A 20043-nucleotide genomic window follows, 5' to 3' on the forward strand; every position below is an offset into this window, starting at 1 on the left:
GTTCCGGTAACCCCCGGTACTCCAGTATATGTCTGAAACCTTCCGGAACCTTTCCGATGTCCGAACATAGTCGTCCAATATATCGATCTTTACATCTCGACCATTTCGAGACTCCACGTCATGTCCGTGATCATATCCGGGACTCTGAACTACCTTCGGTACATCAAAACACAAAAACTCATAATACCGATCGTCACTGAACTTTAAGCATGCGGACCCTACGGGTTTGAGAACTATGTAGACATGACCGAGACACGTCTCCGGTCAATAACCAATAGCAGAACCTGGATGTTCATATTGGCTCCCACATATTCTACGAAGATCTTTATCGATCAAACCACATAACAACTACGTTGTTCCCTTTGTCATCGGTATGTTACTTTCCGGAGATTCGATCATCAGTATCTCAATACCTAGTTCAATCTCGTTACCGGCAAGTCTCTTTACTCGTTCCGTAATACATCATCCCGCAACTAACTCATTAGTTGCAATGCTTGCAAGGCTTATAGTGATGTGCATTACCGAGTGGGCCTAGAGATACCTGTCCGACAATCGGAGTGACAAATCCTAATCTTGAAATACGCCAACTCAACAAGTACCTTTGGAGACACCTGTAGAGCACCTTTATAATCACCCAGTTACATTGTGACGTTTGGTAGCACACAAAGTGTTCCTCCGGTAAACAGGAGTTGCATAATCTCATAGTCATAGGAACGTGCATAAGTCATGAACAAAGCAATAGCAACATACTAAATGATCAAGTGATAAGCTAACAGAATGGGTCAAGTCAATCACATCATTCTCCTAATGATGTGATCCCATTAATCAAATGACAACTCATGTCTATGGCTACGAAACATAGCCATCTTTGATCAACGAGCTAGTCAAGTAGAGGCATACTAGTGACAATCTGTTTGTCTATGTATTCACACATGTATCATGTTTCCGGTTAATACAATTCTAGCATGAATAATAAACATTTATCATGATATAAGGAAATAAATAATAACTTTATTATTGCCTCTAGGGCATATTTCCTTCAGTGTCATGCCAATTATCAGTCCAAAATTCAACTGTATCCCCATTCCAGCTTTCCATATTGTCATCTTCTTAAATGTGGGCAAAAGCTTTAGAATGGCTTTCCACCAAAAATACCCCACCAATTTGTCTCCTGGTATAATGTCTTGATAGTAGGTTTCCCATATAATTTTCACCCATGGAATGTCTTCCTTGTTGAGGAATTTATATAGGAAATTCATAAGCAGAGCTTGGTTATGAGAATGGATGTCCAGGACACCAAGCCCACCATGGGTCTTAGGCTTACAAACTTGTTTCCAAGAGATAAGAGCAATTCCTCTGTCTTGTGTGCCATATTTTCTCCAGAAGCAGTTCATGATGTATGAGTTTATTTTCTTGTTCACTGTCTTTGGTATCATCAAGTTACACATGAAAAAGGTTGGCATGCTTGTGAAAACTGATTTTAGCAAGGTTAACTTATCTCCTGTTGACAACAATGTTGAGCATCCTAGCAGTTTGTTTTCAATTCTCTTCAGCATGGGTATAAAATCTTCCACTCTAGGTGTAGCAGTGTGATACTTCTCCATCGTATCTACTTTTCCTAATGCTTTTCCTTTTATTTTGGACTCTAATTTGCATGATGTGAATGAAACTAACCCAGACTGACGCTGTTTTCAGCACAACTACCATGTTGTTTTTGTGCAGAAATAAAAGTTCTCGGAATGGCACGAAACTTTTTGGAGATTTTTTATGGAATAGAAGAAAAATATTGGAGCCAAGAACCACCAGAGGGGGCCCCTGGGTGAGTACAACCCACTAGGGCGCCCCCTCCCGGCCTGCCCAGGTGGGTTATGCCCACCTGGTGGCCCCGTAGACCCTAGTTCCAACTCTATCAAATCCTATTTTTGGAGAAAAAAATCAAGGAGAAAGAATTATCGCATTTCATGAGACAGAGCCGCCGCCACCTCCCGTTCTTCATCTGGAGGCTAGATCAAGAGTCCGTTTTGGGATCCAGAGAGGGGGATCTTCGATCTTCGTCATCACCAACCCTTCTCCATCGCCAATTCCATAATGCTCCCCACCCGAAGTGAGTAATTCCTTCGCAGGCTCGCTGGTCGGTGAGGAGTTGGATGAGATTCATCATGTAATCGAGTTAGTTTTGTTAGGGCTTGCTCCATTGTATCCATTATGTTCTGAGATTGATGTTGCTATGACTTTGCCATGCTTAATGCTTGTCACTTTGGGCCCGGTGCCATGATTTCAGATCTGAACCGTTTATGTTATCACCATTATATCTATGTTCTAGATCCGATCTTGCATGTTATAGTCACCTATTACGTGTTATGATCGATAAACCCTGGAGTGACAGAAGTCGGGATACTTTCCGGTGATGACTGTAGTTTGAGGAGTTCATGTATTCACTATGTGTTAATGCTTTGTTCTAGTTCTCTATTAAAAGGAGGCCTTAATATCTCTTAGTTTCCCTATGGACCCCGCTGCCACGGGAGGGTAGGACAAAAGATGTCATGCAAGTTCTTTCCATAAGCACGTATGACTATTTACGGAATACATGCCTACATTATATTTATGAACTGGAGCTAGTGCCGTATTGCCCTAGGTTATAATTGTTATATGATGAATATCATCCAACGAATTCACCGATCCAATGCCTACGAATTTCTCTTATATTGTTCTTGCTAAGTTACTACTGCTGCTGTTTACTGTTACACTTGCTACAAAATCATTGCTATCACTCTTACCGTTACTATTGCTATTGCTACTACTATCAAAGAGATCATATTACTTTGCTACTAATCACTTTGCCACAGATAATTAATCTCCAAGTGTTGTTGAATTGACAACTCAGCTGCTAATACTTGCAAATATTCTTTGGCTCCCCTTGTGTAGAATCAATAAATTTGGGTTGAATACTCTACCCTCGAAAACCGTTGCGATCCCCTATACTTGTGGGTTATCAAGACCTTTTTCTGGCGCCGTTGCCCGGGAACATAGCTATATTTGTTGAGTCACTTGGGATTATTATCAATTTATCACTATGAAGAATCTGAAGGATACCAAGACTAAGATATTTCCCTCTAAGACGAGGGGAGGTAAGGAACTGCCATCTAGCTCTGCACTTGATTCACCTTCTATTTTGAGTAAACTTGCAACACCACTATATGCTATTAATTCCGATATGTCACAAGTTATTGATGATGCCACTTCTGCTATGGATAATGCTTATGATGATTCTAGTACCTTGCTTGATGATGCTGTGCCACTTGGTGATTTTCCTGATGAACAAATTGCTAGAGCTAAAGAGAATGAAATTACTGAAATTGATGAAATACCTGAATCTACAAACCTTGAGAAACCTATTGACCTAGTCCTCCTAGATATGAATTGCCTAAAATACTGGAAGGTTATGTTATGGATGAGGAGACAACTAGAGACTTTCTTTCTTGCAATGATAGAGATGATCTCAAGAAATTATTATGCAAACTGAAAGAGAGATCCTTGAATGCTAGAATGAAATGTGATCCTGAGTTTGCTACTTCACTATATTTGTTGATGATAAGGATTATGAATTCTCCGTCGACCCAGAGTTAATTACTTTGGTTGAATCTGATCCTTTCCATGGTTATGAAACTGAAACTGTTATGGCACACCTCACCAAACTAACTGATATAGCCACCCTATTTGCTCATGATGAGAAGATTCGCTACTACTATGTTCTCAAATGATTTCTGTCCTCTTTAAAGGCTGATGCTAAGATTTGGTATAATACTCTTACTCCTGGTTGTGTGCGTAGTCCCCAGGATATGATTTATTACTTCTCTGAAAAGTATTTTCCTCCTCATAACAAACAAGCTGCCTTATGGGAAATATTTAACTTTGTGCAAATTGAAGAAGAGAGTCTCCCACAAGCTTGGGGGAGGATTCTCCAATTGCTTAATGCTTTTCCTGATTGCCCTCTTAAGAAAAATGAAATACTTTATACCTTCTATAATGGACTAACTGATGCTTCTAGGGACTTCCTAAATAGTTGTGCTGGTTGTGTGTTCAGGGAACGAACAGTTGAACAAGCTGAGGAATTATTGAATAACTTATTGAAAAATTATGATTATTGGACTCTTCCTGAACCACCGCATAAATCTACTACGGACAAGAGGGGTATCTTATATCTCAGTCCTGAAGATATGCAAGAGGCAAAGAAATGTATGAAGGAAAAAGGTATTAAAGCTGAGGATGTCAAAAATTTACCTCCTATTGAAGAAATACATGGGCTTGATACACCACCACCCAAGGTGATAGAGGTAAACTCTTAAATGAAATTCAACGATAGGGACAACCCTTATAATATGCATCCTAGTCAATGCCTTTATGAGTTTGATAATTATATTAGAAAACAAGATCACTTCAATGCAAATGTTATGAAACAATTGAAATACAATTATGATATGATTTCTCGCTTGAGTGACTTGTTATTTAGAATCTCAAATGACGTTAGAGGTGTAGGAAAACATGCTTCTATGGTTCATACACAGTTAGAACAAGTTGCTAAATCTCAAAGAGAGTTGCTTCATGAAATGAACAACAATATCAATGATCATGCTATTAGAGTAGTAAGTAGAGGTGGTAGAATGACTCAGGAACCACTTTATCCTGAGGGATACCCAAAAAGAATTGAACATGACTCTCAAAGAGTTAACATTGATGCACCTAGTCCTTCTAAAAAGAAAAAGAAAAAGAAAAGTGATAGGACTTTGCATACCTCTAGTGAACCTGAAATAGAAAAATCTTCTGAAGCTAATAATGATGTTTCTATCTCTGATGCTGAAACTCAATCTGGTAATGAACATTCACCTAGTGATAATGAGGATGTTCATGAAGACACTCAACCAAACAACGATAAAGAACCAGATAATGATGTTGAGATAGAACCAACTATTGATCTCGATAGCCCACAACCTAAAAATAAAAGATATGATAAAAAAGACTTTGTTGCTAGAAAACATGGAAGAGAAAGAGAACCATGGGTTCAAAAACCCATGCCCTTCCCACCTAAATGAACTAAGAAGAAAGATGATGAATAATTTGAACACTTTGCTGAAATGCTTAGGCATGTCTTTTTGTGCACTCGTTTGACTGATATATTAAAGATGGCACCTTACGCAAAATATATGAAAGACATCCTCTCTAATAAAAGAAAGATACCCAAAGCTGAAATCTCTACCATGCTTGCTAATTATTCTTTTAACAATGGAGTACCTAAAAAACTTGGAGATCTGGGAATACGAACTACACCTTGCTCCATCAAAAGGAACTATGTTAAAACTGCTTTGTGTGATTTAGGAGTTGCTGTTAGTGTTATGCCTTTCTCCTTATATAAAAGACTTGATTTGAGTAAACTCACACCTATTGAAATATCTTTGCAAATGGCTGACAAATCAACTGCCATACCTATCGGTATTTGTGAGGATGTGCTCGTTGTTGTTGCAAATGTTACTATTTTGACTGACTTTGTTATACTTGAGATGCCCGAGGACGACAACATGTCGATTATCCTTGGTAGACCCTTCTTGAATACTACTGGGGCTGTTATGGATTGCAATAAAAGCAAGGTCACTTTTCATATCAATGGCAATGATCATACGGTGCACTTTCTAAAGAAACAATTCCAAGTGAATGGTATTTATGTTATTGAAAAGTATCCAACAATCACTATTGGAAGTTTTCAACTACCTCTACCTACTGCCAAAAAGAATTGTAAGATGCTTATTGTTGGGGACACGCATATCCCCGTTAAGGTAACTTAGTGTTTTACGAAAGTTCTTCGGTTTCATTCTAATAGAAAGTGGTTGTTAATAAGACTTTATGAACCTTAATTATTAATGGATCATTTTTGAGAGGTATGAAGTTGATGAATTTAGTAAGCACTACCTTCTGTCCTTATCTTTTGTTTTCTGGTTTTCTTAGTTAAATAAAATAAAATGCCATGTTTTATCCGTTTTCTGAATTTCCCGTGCAATAAAAAAATGACCCAAAAATAAAAGTTCTCAGAATGCCCTAAAAATTTAATACGGGTTTTTTTCTAAATATTTCTGAATTTGTGATGCAAATAACATCAGAGGGGGGGTGCACCAGGTGGACAAAATCCACCTAGGTGCGCCAGCAGCCCTAGGCGCGCCCTGGTGGGTTGTGGTCCCCACATGGCCCCCCTCACTTATCTCTTTAGCCCATATTATCACCTACCTCCAGAAAAAATTCACCATTGCTCTCTTCCTCGTGCTCTTGCTCTCAAACCCGCGGATTTCGATCTCTTTGCTCGAAGCTCCGTTTCTGAAACTGTTTTGGGGGATTGCGACTTGGTATGTGACTCCTTCATTGGTCTAATTAGTTTTTGCTTTAGTGATTTATATTTTGAATAATTAGTTACTCTTGGTACTGCTATAGGTGAGCTTACATGTTGAATTCTTAGAGTTCTAAGTAGTTTGAATGCTTGATATGGCCTCTATGCATCCCTATGAGTAGTTGCTATCAATCTTGTGAAGTTTTGTTGAGAAAAATTTTGTGGACTAAAAATTTCGGAATTTTATTCATAGGAAAAAAATGAGTTTGTTTAGGAAGTTTGCTTCCAAGAAGAGCTCCAAGGGAGTTATTGGGGAGTCATCAGACAATGATCTCCGCACCCGGAGAATGGCGGAGGTACGGCCGTGTGAATGGCCGCACAACCCATTCATGGATGGAGCCAGAATCCGTCAAGAGTTTGCACAATTTGCTGCTAATGCCGGCCTCACCGACTTCATCGTAGCTGAGTGTGAACAGTATCATCTCCTCACAAATTCCTTTGTGCAAAGTTTTCATTTCATAAGTAGGAATAACCCTCCTGAGGTACAGTTTAATTTATATGCTGAAACCCGTCAGATAGCACTTATAGAATTTTGTGATATATGCTTGATCCGTTCTGACGGAGAAATAAGAAAGCCTAGGCCTGCAGAATTCGAGGACTTTTATTGTACTATGTTAGTGGGGGATGAGAGAGGGGTGTCGAGTGTCACTGCAATTAGCTTGCATTTTCCTTCACTGCCACTAGGTTGTTGCACTCAGTGCCCCAGATTTCACTATCTTATGCCGCACACTTTACGGCGATAACACTTATAGCTTAGGAGATATTGTGGCACGCCGCCTTCACCTTAACAGGTCCAAGGGTAAAATTCATGTCGGCATTTATGCTACTTGCTTAGCGAGTCACTTTAACATTCAGATATGCCAACATGATTATCCCTTGCCCAAGGTTTACTTATATCGCCAGGCTATGGCACATCATCACTTCATTGATGGTGAGAACACTACTATAGATGTTCCTTATAACCTAGTCTTCAGCAAAATCACTCATGATGTAATTCCATCGCCTGCACCAGCTTTGTTTGATTCTATTGCCAGGGCGGATACAGGATCATGTCTGAGGACATTGTCGCCTACCGGAACAAGCAGGCGGCAGCAGAGAAGGAGCCTCAGGAGTGGGACGCTCAGGTACCCGCTCCACATCACTTCAACATAGGACCTGATGGCTTCTTCGAGTGGTGATTACCAAGTTAGTCCAAAAGCTTAAGCTTGGGGGAGTACGTATGTCCACTGACATTACATTCATGTCTACACATTTCATTCCAGTTGTCGGTGTCCACACTTTTTAATTTTATTATCCATGTTAGATTTATTTTCTCGCTTTCTTCTTGTGTGTTTGAAAAACTTTGAGAAAATCCAAAAAATGTTGTTTGCTTCTTTTCGGTTTTTCTTTCTAGTGTAGTTAGTTGTAGTATTATAAAGAAAACCCAAAAAGATTCCTCGATTCTTATTTTGCTTGTTGGGAGCTCTTGCGTGTAAATAGTTTTTCTCGTTTTTTGTTTTTCTTTCGTTAATTTGCTTCCTTCAAGAAAAACTAAAAAACTCCAAAAATATTTCAGTGTGTTTCTCTGAATTTCTTTTCTTTTTATTGAGTCATACCAAGGAGAAGACCACATTAAAAATTTTGAGTGGCTCTCATATGCATTATTGTTGATCTAACAAAGAGCCCATATTACCTTGTCTTCTCCTTAGTTTGCCGATTCCAGCTTAGTCCATGGCACTCTTTCACTATTATTATTTTCATGTCATCCGGTCATGCAAGTGAAAGGCAATAATGACGATATTTGATGAACTGGCTGTGGCAGAGAGAAAAGTGTATGAACTCAACTTGATCCGTTTTCTAAATATGTTTAACCTAGTATCCATGATTCAGCCTATTATGATTAAACATGTTTGCAATGACCCTTAGAGATTATAGTTTCTCAAGCCATGCTTAAGTAGCTAGGAGTGGATAATGATTTATCTTGGATGTCAACATTGCGTTAAAATGATTGTGATGTAGTATGACGATATGGTATCCTCCTTCGAATGTTCGAGTGGCTTGACTTGGCACATGTTCATGCATGTAGTTGAATCAAAACCAACATAGCCTCTATGATATTTATGTTCATGGTGTTCATATCCTACTCATGCTAGTATTCGATGTTACTTATGCATAATGCATGTTCATGACTGTTTTCGCTCTCTAGCTAGCCGCTTCTCAATCTATTTGCTAGCCTTCGCGTGTACTAAGCGAGAATACTGCTTGTGCATCAAAAATCCTGAACCCCAAGTTTTTCCAGATGAGTCCACCATACCTACCTATATGCAATATTACCCTGCTGTTCTAAGTAAATTTGGATGTGCCACCTCTAAAAACTTCAAATAAATATATTTTTTGTGTGCTTGGATTGTTCATATAGTGACAGGAGGTAGTTATCTTCCATGCTAAGCGGGTTATTCTCATGATGATTGTTCATTCTCTCGTCCTTGCACAAGAGGGTCGATAATAGGGATTTCTAGTCCCGAAATCAAATTGTAAATAATTAAACAAAACTCCCCCAGGATTGTTGTTGGTATGGATGGTACCCGTGGATTCGGATCAGTCGTGGAGGGTGCTCGTTGGTGGAGGGGGAGTGAACCTTTACTTTTATCGCTTGGGAACTGCCACGAATGTGAGCATGGAAGGTACCGATAACTAATGGTTGCAAAGTAAACAAGAAGGGTGCCTTTCTCAAAATTTCATTTATCTCTATTTTAAAATTTGAGCTCTAGCACCGCTGCAAATCACAGCTTCCCTCTGCGAAGGGACTATCTATTTACTTTTATGTTGTGTCATCACCTTCTCAAATAAGCGCAGATCTGAGAGCAGTATTGTCATCCTCATGCATTGTGTATAGCTAATGTTGGGTGCATCATGACTGGATATTTTCTACAATAAATTACAATGTTTAGTCGTTGCTTGAACTTTAGTGGTGCTCTGCATTTATGTTTTGCGGTCTCAGAAAGGGCTAGCAAGATAACACTATTGTCATATTATATCATGTATGTTTTGACAAAGTGTTGTCATTTGAGATATCTTATTATTGATCGCTAGTTGATTATGCCATTGATATATTATAATTTTTAAGACCTCTTGTCGATATGGTTAGTCATGATCTTTGTTGAAAACCTCGGTGCTACTTAAGCTTATTTATGTAAACAAGAGCAAAAGAGTTCGTAATTTTTTTTATTTTTTCACTTTCAGTTTATCAACTGAATTGCTTGAGGACAAGCAAAGGTTTATGCTTGGGGAGTTGATACGTCTCCGTCGTATCTAATTTTCCTAACACTTTTGCTTTTGTTTTGGACTCTAATTTGCATGATTTGAATGAAACTAACTCGGATTGATGCTATTTTCAGTAGAACTACCACAGTGTTGTTTTTGTGCAGAAATAAAAGTTCTCGGAATGGCACAAAACTTTTTAGAGATTTTTGATGGAATAAAAGAAAAATACTAGAGCCAAGAACCACCGGAGGGGGCCCCCTGGGTGAGCACAACCCACCAGGGCGTGCCCCCTCCTAGCGCACCCAGGTGGGTTGTGCCCACCTGGTGGCCCTACAGACCCTGATTCCCACTCTATAAAATCCTATTTTTGGATAAAAAAATTAAGGAGAAAGAATTATCGTGTTTCACGAGACACAGCCACAACCACCTCCTATTCTACATCGGGAGGCCAGATCTAGAGTGTGTTTGGGGCTCCATAGAGGGGGATCTTCAATTTCATGATGCTCCCCACCGGGAGTGAGTAATTCCTTTGTAGGCTCCTGGTCGGTGAGGAGTTGGATGACATTCATCATGTAATCGAGTTAGTTTTGTTAGGGCTCTATCCCTAGTATCCATTATGTTCTGAGATTGATGTTTCAATGACTTTGCCATGCTTAATGCCTGTCGCCCGGGTGCCATGATTTCAAATCTGAACTGTTTATGCTATCACTATTATATCTATGTTCTAGATCCGATCTTGCAAGTTATAGTCATCTATTACATGTTATGATCCTTAAACCCCGGAGCGACAGAAGTCGGGATACTTTTCGGTGATGACCATAGTTTGAGGAGTTCATGTATTCACTACGTGTTAATGCTTTGTTCGGGTTCTCTATTAGAGGGAGGCCTTAATATCCCTTAGTTTCCCTATGGACCCCGCTGCCACGGGAGGGTAGGACAAAAGATGTCATGCAAGTTCTTTCCGTAAGCACGTATGACTATTTACGGAATACATGCCTACATTATATTTATGAACTGGAGCTAGTGCCATATCGCCCTACGTTATAACAATTATATGATGAATATCATCCAACAAATTCATGGATTCGATGCCTACAAATTTCTCTTATATTGTTCTTGCTAAGCTACTACTTCTTATGTTACTGTTACACTTGCTACAAAATCATTGATATCACTGTTACCAATACTACTGCTCTACTACTATCGAAACTATCATATTACTTTGATACTAATCACTTTGCTACAAATAATTAATCTTTGGGTGTGGTTGAATTGACAACTCAGCTGCTAATACTTGCAAATATTGTTTGGCTCCCCTTATGTTGAATCAATAAATTTGGGTTGGATACTCTATCCTCGAAAACTGTTGCGATCCCCTATACTTGTGGGTTATCACAGTGCACAAGGGAAGCCCAAGGTATGTATGAGGAAGGGTGCCAACTTTGCATCCCAAGAGATGAGATAGCTTTTGCATTTTCCTATCTAGAGTGTTGATTGATACCTTGGTAGACTTTGAGTAGTTGATCTTTAAATTTGTGTACTCAGCATAGTGTATAAGTAGAGTTTTGATATGCAGAACATGTCTAGAATCAGCTTGAGCAATCAATATTGTATCATCTGCATATTGGATGATGGGGTAGTCTATGCATGAATTATGAGTAGAAGTGTAACATCCCAAATTTTCAATTTGGAATGTTATACACTTGATCATCATTGCATATCATATTTTATTGCATTTTGGTTGATCCTAGAAAATTCTACGCAACTCAAGGACCCTTGGAGAGAGTTGGGGATTTCGTTATTTTCATATTTGAGTTTTCTCAAATTTTGAAAATAGGATCATTTGATTTTATTTATTTTATCTTCAATTATTTCTGTTACAAAAATATGAGAGAGGGAATAAAATGACTTTCCCAAAATAAAGAAATATTGAGGATTTAATAAAAAAATCAAATAAGATTTTCTTTTGGTTTTATTTGCTATGTTATTTGAATTAGGGAAAAATGCGCGTTTTTCAAAATTGCATTTAGGCCCCAAATAAATGTTCATCCTGTGCGGCTTGATTTTAGAAGCCGGGAAAAATTTATTTCGGGATTTTTGGAGTCCGTTTAGTATTCCTTTTGTTTTTTCTGTGAGCGTAATTATTCAAAAAAAAGTCCGAACCGACCTTGGGCCGTAACCGGCCAGGACTCCGCCTGGCCGGGCCTTCAAATAATGCCGCCGAGGCCCGAGGCCAGCCCAGCCGCGCCCCGCCCCGAAACCCTAACCCTAGGCCGCCGCCGCCCCGTCGCCGCCACCGTACCGCGCCCCCGCCGCCGGCCGCGCCGCCAGACCGCCGCCTCCCGCCACTGCCGGACCGCCGCCGCGCCGCCTCGCCGGATCCGCCGCCGCCGGAGGTAGTCTTTCACAGCCGTTTTTTTAGAAAACCGATCGGTTTTCCGTCGGTTTTGTTTGGTTTTTTTAGTTTCGGTTTTTTAAATAGATCGGTTTTTCCGGTTTATTTAATTAGCGAGCGTTTGTCCATTCGTTCATTTTAACGAACGTTCGTCATTTTTCTTTTTCTCGGATTAAATCCGTGATTTATCTGATCGCGATTCCTGATCCGATTTTCGTTTTAGTCTAACTTTTCGCTCGTTTATCGGAATCAGGCGATTCAAGCGCCTGGAGTTTCGTCTCGAAACCCTCTTTCCGTTTAACCAACTCAAACAAGTTTTTGCCACTGTAAAAATTTCCCTAGATCTTGAATAGTAAATGAATCCTGTTTCTTTAGCCGTTTGTCTTTCGTTGCTTCGTTCGACTTGATTCTTTTTGCCAACCGGAGTTCTTAAGTTGAACTTTCTGGTTAGATCTTTTATTCGAGTTTTACCTATGCATTAGTTGAGTACTTATTGTATGCTTGTCTGTTTGCGATAGAGTACCCGGAGTGCGCCGCTTGCTACTTTGAATCGCTAGGTTTTGCGGATCATCAGCAAGGCAAGTAACACTTTGATCATACTTCCAATTACCCAGTTTTTATTGCATTAGATCAATCCTAAGACATTGCATGATTAGGATCTAATTAAATTGTGGGCTTGGGAAGTAGTTGAGGTAGTACCTATTTTCGGTTATTATCAAACCTTTGGGAGTTACTTCTACGTTTGCTTATTGTGCCATGCTATGCTAGTAGACGTGGATTGGGTGAGTGTATCCATGACAGATGTGAGATTGTTAAATTAATGGTTTATCTAAGGTGGCAACTTAAATACACATCTAGGTGGATTGAGGCACCTGGGTATTCCAGCGATTGCCTGTTTTTTTATGGACCGCCACCCAGGCTCAAAGGGATCATTAGATTATTCATGCTAGAAACTTCTGTGTGCAGCCACAAGCTACTATGGGCTCTAGCATAGTTGATTAAGTTGTGCAAACTCTTATAGTGGTAGACTAGCAGATGTAGGGGAAAGTAGGTGTAACGGTCTACCCGATCGTAAGGTGCTATTGTTTCTCAAAGACTATGTCTCGGTCATCCGTTTCTCAAACACCATGTAGTGCGACAAATCAAACGGAGGAGATCGAGTCTTGTGGGGAAAAGTGCGCAAACCTCTGCAGAGTGTATAAACTAATCATGGTTAGCCGTGTCCCCGATTATGGACATCTTGAGTATCTAGTACTTGGATTATCATGTGAATCTCATCATGTTACTCTAAAATTAATTTTGTTGGGTTTTGTTTAATGATGATGTTTAATTGGGATTGAGAATGCTGTCAACCATTCTCAATGTTTAACAACTACAATGATAGTTAAATAAAATTTATTCCTTTGCAGTAGGAAAAAATTGGCTTTACGCAAAACTGTAACCATAGAGGTTTCCACCAGCCAAATATGCATATAGAATAGCCTATTTCATTCCATTACTCTCTATGTGTTACTTTGCCAGCATATTCCATGTGCTGACCCGTTTCGGGCTGCAACGTTAATGTTGCAGACTTTTCAGACGATGATTAAGGTGCTTTTAGGTCGTGGTTCTATACTTGGTGATGCCGTTGGAGTTGATGGACTCACTTATCTTCCAAGCCTTCCGCTGTTATCGTTATTAGATGGCCTTAAGCCATATTTATTGTAATATGTTCTCTTTTGAGACACTCGATGTATTAAGTGTGTGATTGCTACTCTGTTATAAATCCTTCAAGTACTGTATGGTGTCGGCATTACTGATCTAGGGATGACACCTGAGCACAGAGATTGGACCGTTTGAGGTCTGGTCGCTACAAGATGGTATCAGAGCACACGCTGACTGTAGGACACGACCACTAAGCTAAAAGACCTAGACCACTACTCACTCTCTTCTCTTTCTGACTTCTTATCTTTTCTACTCTTTAGGATGGCGGATGCAAGGAACAAGTTCGCGCAACCGGATGAAGATACACCCTTTGGACGTCACTTGAAGGAAGTCACTAGATACCTAAACATAGGAGTACCAAGCCTCACCGGGACCTACAACGCCACTTTACCGAAAGAAGAGTGCTGGATGATTCAAGTTCAAGTTTCAGGAAGGACGTTCATGCCAGTCACTGAGCCCATAGAGTTTTCTTTTGATGCACCAACTTGGAGTCTAGGAAAGAGCATGGCAGCTCACATCGCCATGGGACGCATTGGAGAAGTCTACCGCAATGATCTCAAGGATACGATCTACCAGATTTGTGGGCGCCGAGATGAGCACAGGGAGATGATCAACACCAGGAAGGATAGATCAATTGCAACTTTTATCTAGGAGTTAAACCAGCACATTCGACGTCAGGAGAACCAGATGTGCGCCGACATGATAGATCTGAAGAAGGAAAAGACAAGGAACTGGAGGAAGAACTCAAGGCTACACGTGAAGATTATGAAGAGGAAATTGAGTACTAGTGGAGAAAAATGACGATCTGATCAAGAAGATCAGAATATTCATGGGAGGCCCTACACCGGTAGAAGAAGACGAGGTACCCAAGGAGATTCGCCCGGAAGACTACATCATCATCGACGACACCAACTCGGATCCAAATGATAGCGATGATGACTATGTTGATGAAGCTGGAGCAGATATCATGGAGTCTGCAACCGAAGAATATTTCTAGCAGACCACCAAATCAGTAGTAGTATTCCACCATGTAAATATAGTAGTCCGAGCACTTTTGCGATAGTTAGATCGATTGTATGCCCTTGTTTGATTGATTGAATGATGTGAATTGTTTGCTTTTGTCTCATGTGCATATGGGTAGTGTTTTCTCTTTAGACCCCCTCTATTCTTAAATCTCATCTTTTCTAAACCCTCAGATGCCTCCGAGACGTGACCCCGGATTTACCTTCCCACCGGAGCTCACCCAGTTGATCCAGCAGCAGAACACATTGATGCAGTTGCTAGTCCAAAACCAGAATCGGGGGAACAACAACAACAAGCCACCACCACCACCACCTGTTGATCATTTAGCCCGTTTTTTTTGGCTGAATCCGCCGGTGTTTTCCAGTAGCACCGAGCCGATAGTAGCAGATGATTGGCTCCGTAAGACAGCTAGGGAGTTGACCACAGCAGGATGCACAGATGCGGAAAAGGTGAAGTTTTCCGCATATCAGCTTGAAGGACCCGCATCATCATGGTGGGAGAATTTCACGGCCACTTTCCTTGTCGACACTGTCACGTGGGACCAGTTTCAGCAGGCTTTTCGTACTGCCCATGTTTCAGTAGGAGCTATGGCCATGAAGAAGCGAGAGTTTCGCAACTTGCGCCAAGGAGGACGGACAGTTGGCCAGTATGTGGAGGACTTTAGTAAGCTAGCATGTTATGCCCCAGATGACTTTGCTACGGATGCAGCTAAGCAGGAGAAGTTTCTGGAAGGACTGAATGATGAGTTGAGCATGCAGTTGATGGTAGAAACCTTCAACAACTACCAGGAGTTGGTAGATCATGCTCTCATGATTGAAGGGAAGCAGCAGCAGATTGAGAATCGCAAGAGGAAGTATGGACAAGGGAAGTACAATTTAGGAGCTCAGCAGAAGCCACATTTTACCCCTAGACCGGGAGGACATTTTCAGCATACCCATGGAGGAGGTAGCACGCACAATCACAATGGCACCAAGAATGGTAATGGGAATGGAGGAAGCAATGGCCAGAACCGCACCAACCCATCGACCCCAGCCAAGAGAGACCTGAGCCAAGTCACTTGTTTTAAGTGCTAGAAGACCGGACATTATGCCAATGAATGTCCTGAATCCCAGAATGGAAATGGCAATGGAAGCTCTGGGAAGAAGCCGAACCCTTTCAACAGGGGACAGGTGAACCACGTTAACGTGGAGGAGGTTGAAGAGCAGCCGGATGCAGTAATCGGTAAGTTTTTGGTTAAGTCATTTGCTGCACTCGTTCTTTTCGATACTGGTGCATCACATTCATACATATCGAGGGGATTTGTGGATAAGTATAATCTGCCCACCAAAGTTCTTAGAACACCTATGTTAGTAAGCTCACCAGGAGCGGAGTATATGGCTAGCCAAGGATGTTTTCAAGTGCCATTGAGTATAGGTAGGCATGTGTTTCCCTCGGATATAATCATTTTGGAATCAGAAGGATTGGATGTAATTCTGGGGATGGATTGGCTGTCGATGTATGGAGGAAACATCGATTGCGCCAGTAAGTCGATCTTGTTTACCACCCCAGAAGGGAGAAGGATCAAGTATGTATCCCGCCATGTGCCGAAGAGGACTCAAGTAAATTGTCTAACAGGAGTTGTGTAGGAGGAAGTACCAGTAGTGAAGGATTTCCCTGATGTATTTCCAAAAGAGTTGCCAGGCATGCCACTGGATAGAGATATTGAGTTTTTGATTGAGCTTTTGCCAGGCACAGGGCCAATATCAAAGAGACCATATAGGATGCTCGCAAAGGATTTGGTGGAGATTAAGAAGCAGATTAAGGAATTACTGGATAAAGGATATATTCGCCCAAGTTCTTCGCCTTGGGGATCGCCAGTACTTCTAGTGGAGAAGAAGGATGGATCGTTAAGGATGGTTGTTGATTATCGAGGATTAAATGAAGTAACCATCAAGAACAAATACCCACTACCGATGATCAATGATCTGTTTGATCGATTGCAAGGAGCTAAGGTATTTTCCAAGATCGATCTGCAATTAGGATACCACCAGTTGAAGATTCGATAACAGGATATACCTAAGAAGGCTTTTACCACTAGGTATGGGCTGTACGAGTATACCGTTATGTCATTTGGTCTGACTAACGCACCTGCATATTTTATGAACATGATGAACAAAGTGTTTATGGAGTTTTTGGATAAGTTCGTCGTAGTGTTCATTGATGATATCCTTGTTTACTTGAAGAATGAAGAGGAGCATAAGGAGCGTTTGCGTTTGGTACTTGGTAAGCTCAGAGAACATCAGTTATATGCCAAGTTTAGTAAATGTGAGTTTTGGTTGAAAGAAGTTGGATTTCTCGGACACGTTATATCCGGAGAAGGTATAGCAGTAGATCCCACTAAGGTTGATACCGTGACAAATTGGGAAGCCCCAACAATAGTTGGAGAGATCCAGAGTTTTCTTGGACTCGCAGGATACTACCGAAGATTCATTGAGAATTTCTCAAAGATTGTGAAGCCTATGACGGAGTTGTTGAAAAAGGATACCAAGTTCATATGGACTGAGGAATGTGAGGCTAGTTTCTAGGAGTTAAAGAAACGTTTGATTACCTCACCAGTATTGATTTTGCCAGATCAGACCAAGGATTATGAGGTGTATTGTGACGCTTCACATCGAGGACTTGGAGCAATGTTTATGCAGGAAGGAAGAGTTGTTTCCTATGCCTCACGACAACTTAAACCTCATGAGTTAAATTATGCTATGCATGATTTGGAGTTAGCAGCCATAGTGCATGCATTGAAAACTTGGAGACATTTTCTCATTGGAAACCATTGTGAGGTATACACGGATCACAAGAGTTTGAAGTATATTTTCACGCAGAAAGAATTAAACCTCAGGCAAAGCAGATGGTTGGAGCTCATCAAGGATTATGATATGAAATTGCATTATCACCCTGGAAAGGCAAATGTAGTAGCTGACGTGTTGAGCCGTAAAAGCCACGTCAACACACTAATGACGGGAGATTTACCAAGGGAGTTAGCCGAAAATCTTCATGATCTATGTTTGGAGATAGTTCCGAGAGGCTATGTAGCAGCATTGGAGATTCAGTCTACTTTGATGGATAAGATCAGAGAAGCCCAGAAGACTGACAAGGAGATTGCCTCTATTAAGGAGAAAATGAGCAAAGGAAAAGCTAAGGGATTTCGTGAGGATGAGCACAATACCTTATGGTTTGAAGACCGTGTTTATGTGCTAAATGATTCGGAGATCAGGAAGTTAATTCTGCAAGAGGCCCATGATTCACCATATTCGATTCACCCAGGCAATACCAAAATGTATTGGGATTTGAAGGACACCTTCTAGTGGACCGGAATGAAGAAGGATATTGCGGAGTATGTAGCAGTTTGTGATGTATGTCAGAGAGTAAAGGCAAAGCATCAGAAGCCAGCAGGATTGCTACAGCCATTGCCGATACCCGAATGGAAGTGGGATAAGTTAGTCATGGATTTTATTATAGGGTTGCCCAGAACACGTTTAGGCTATGACTCGATATGGGCTGTAGTCGATCGTTTGACAAAGGTAGCTCATTTCATTCCAGTGAAGACTACCTATACCAGTGCAAAGTTGGCAAAGATATACATGACCAAAATCGTATGTCTTCATGGAGTTCTAAGGAGCATAGTATCAGATAGAGGAACCCAATTTACCTCAAAGTTCTAGAATCAGTTGCATGAAACTTTGGGTACCAGACTGGAGTTTAGTATAGCTTTCCACCCACAGACAGACGGACAGACCGAGAGAGTCAATCAGATTTTGGAGGATATGCTGAGAGCTTGTGCGCTAGATTACGGATCTAGTTGGGACGAGAATTTGCCATATGCAGAGTTCTCTTACAACAACAGTTATCAATCCAGTTTGAAGATGGCCCCTTTCGAAGCCTTGTACGGAGGAGGTGTAGGACCCCATTCTCTTGGGATGAAGTTGGAGACCGCTAGTTGTTTGGACCGGATCTGATAAAGGAGTCTGAACAGAAAGTGAAATTGATTCGTGATAGGCTCAAGGTAGCTCAATCCAGGCAGAAGAGTTATGCAAATTCTAAACACAAGGAGACAGTTTACGAAGTCGGAGACCGAGTTTATCTTCAAGTATCTCCACTTCGAGGAGTTAAGCGCTTTGGAGTTAAGGGAAAGTTAGCGCCACGTTTTGTAGGCCCATACAAAGTTTTGGAGTGTATGGGAGAAGTAGCCTATAAGTTGGAATTGCCCGAAGGATTGTTAGGAGTTCACGACGTATTCCACGTTTCCCAGTTGAAGAAGTGCCACATAGAGATGGCTGATATACCGCTGAGAGATATAGTGCCACTGGAAGCAATTCAGTTGGAGAGTGATTTGACCTATGAGGAGAAACCAGTCAAGATTCTAGAGTATGCCAGTCGAGTCACCTGCAGCAAGGTTATCAAGTTTTGCAAAGTTCAGTGGAGCCACCACACGGAGGATGAAGCCACCTGGGAGCGAGAAGAAGGATTGCTGAAGGACCACCCTCACCTATTTTCTAGCCAACCCGAATCTCGAGGGCGAGATTCATCTTAAGGGGGGTAGGTTTGTAACATCCCAAATTTTCAATTTGGAATGTTATACACTAGATCATCATTGCATATCATATTTTATTGCATTTTGGTTGATCCTAGAAAATTCTACGCAACTCAAGGACCCTTGGAGAGAGTTGGGGATTTCGTTATTTTCATATTTGAGTTTTCTCAAATTTTGAAAATAGGATCATTTGATTTTATTTATTTTATCTTCAATTATTTCTATTACAAAAATATGAGAGAGAGAATAAAATGACTTTCCCAAAATAAAGAAATATTGAGGATTTAATAAAAAAATCAAATAAGATTTTGTTTTGGTTTTATTTGCTATTTTATTTGAATTAGGGAAAAATGCGTGTTTTTCAAAATTGAATTTAGGCCCCAAATAAATGTTCATCCTGTGCGGCTTGATTTTAGAAGCCGGGGAAAATTTATTTCGGGATTTTTGGATTCCGTTTAGTATTCCTTTTGTTTTTCTTTTCTTAGCGTAATTATTCAAAAAAAAGTCCAAACCGACCTTGGGCCGCAACCGGCCAGGACTCCTCCTGGCCGGGCCTTAAAATAGCGCCGCTGAGGCCCAAGGCCAGCCCAGCCGCGCCCCGCCCCCGAAACCCTAACCCTATGCCGCCACCTCGCCGCGCCGCTGCCCGCGCCGCCTCGCCGCGCCGCTGCCCGCGCCGCT

The sequence above is a fragment of the Triticum dicoccoides genome, chromosome 1A, assembly GCF_002162155.2.
Source record: "Triticum dicoccoides isolate Atlit2015 ecotype Zavitan chromosome 1A, WEW_v2.0, whole genome shotgun sequence".
Taxonomy (NCBI): Eukaryota; Viridiplantae; Streptophyta; class Magnoliopsida; order Poales; family Poaceae; genus Triticum; species Triticum dicoccoides.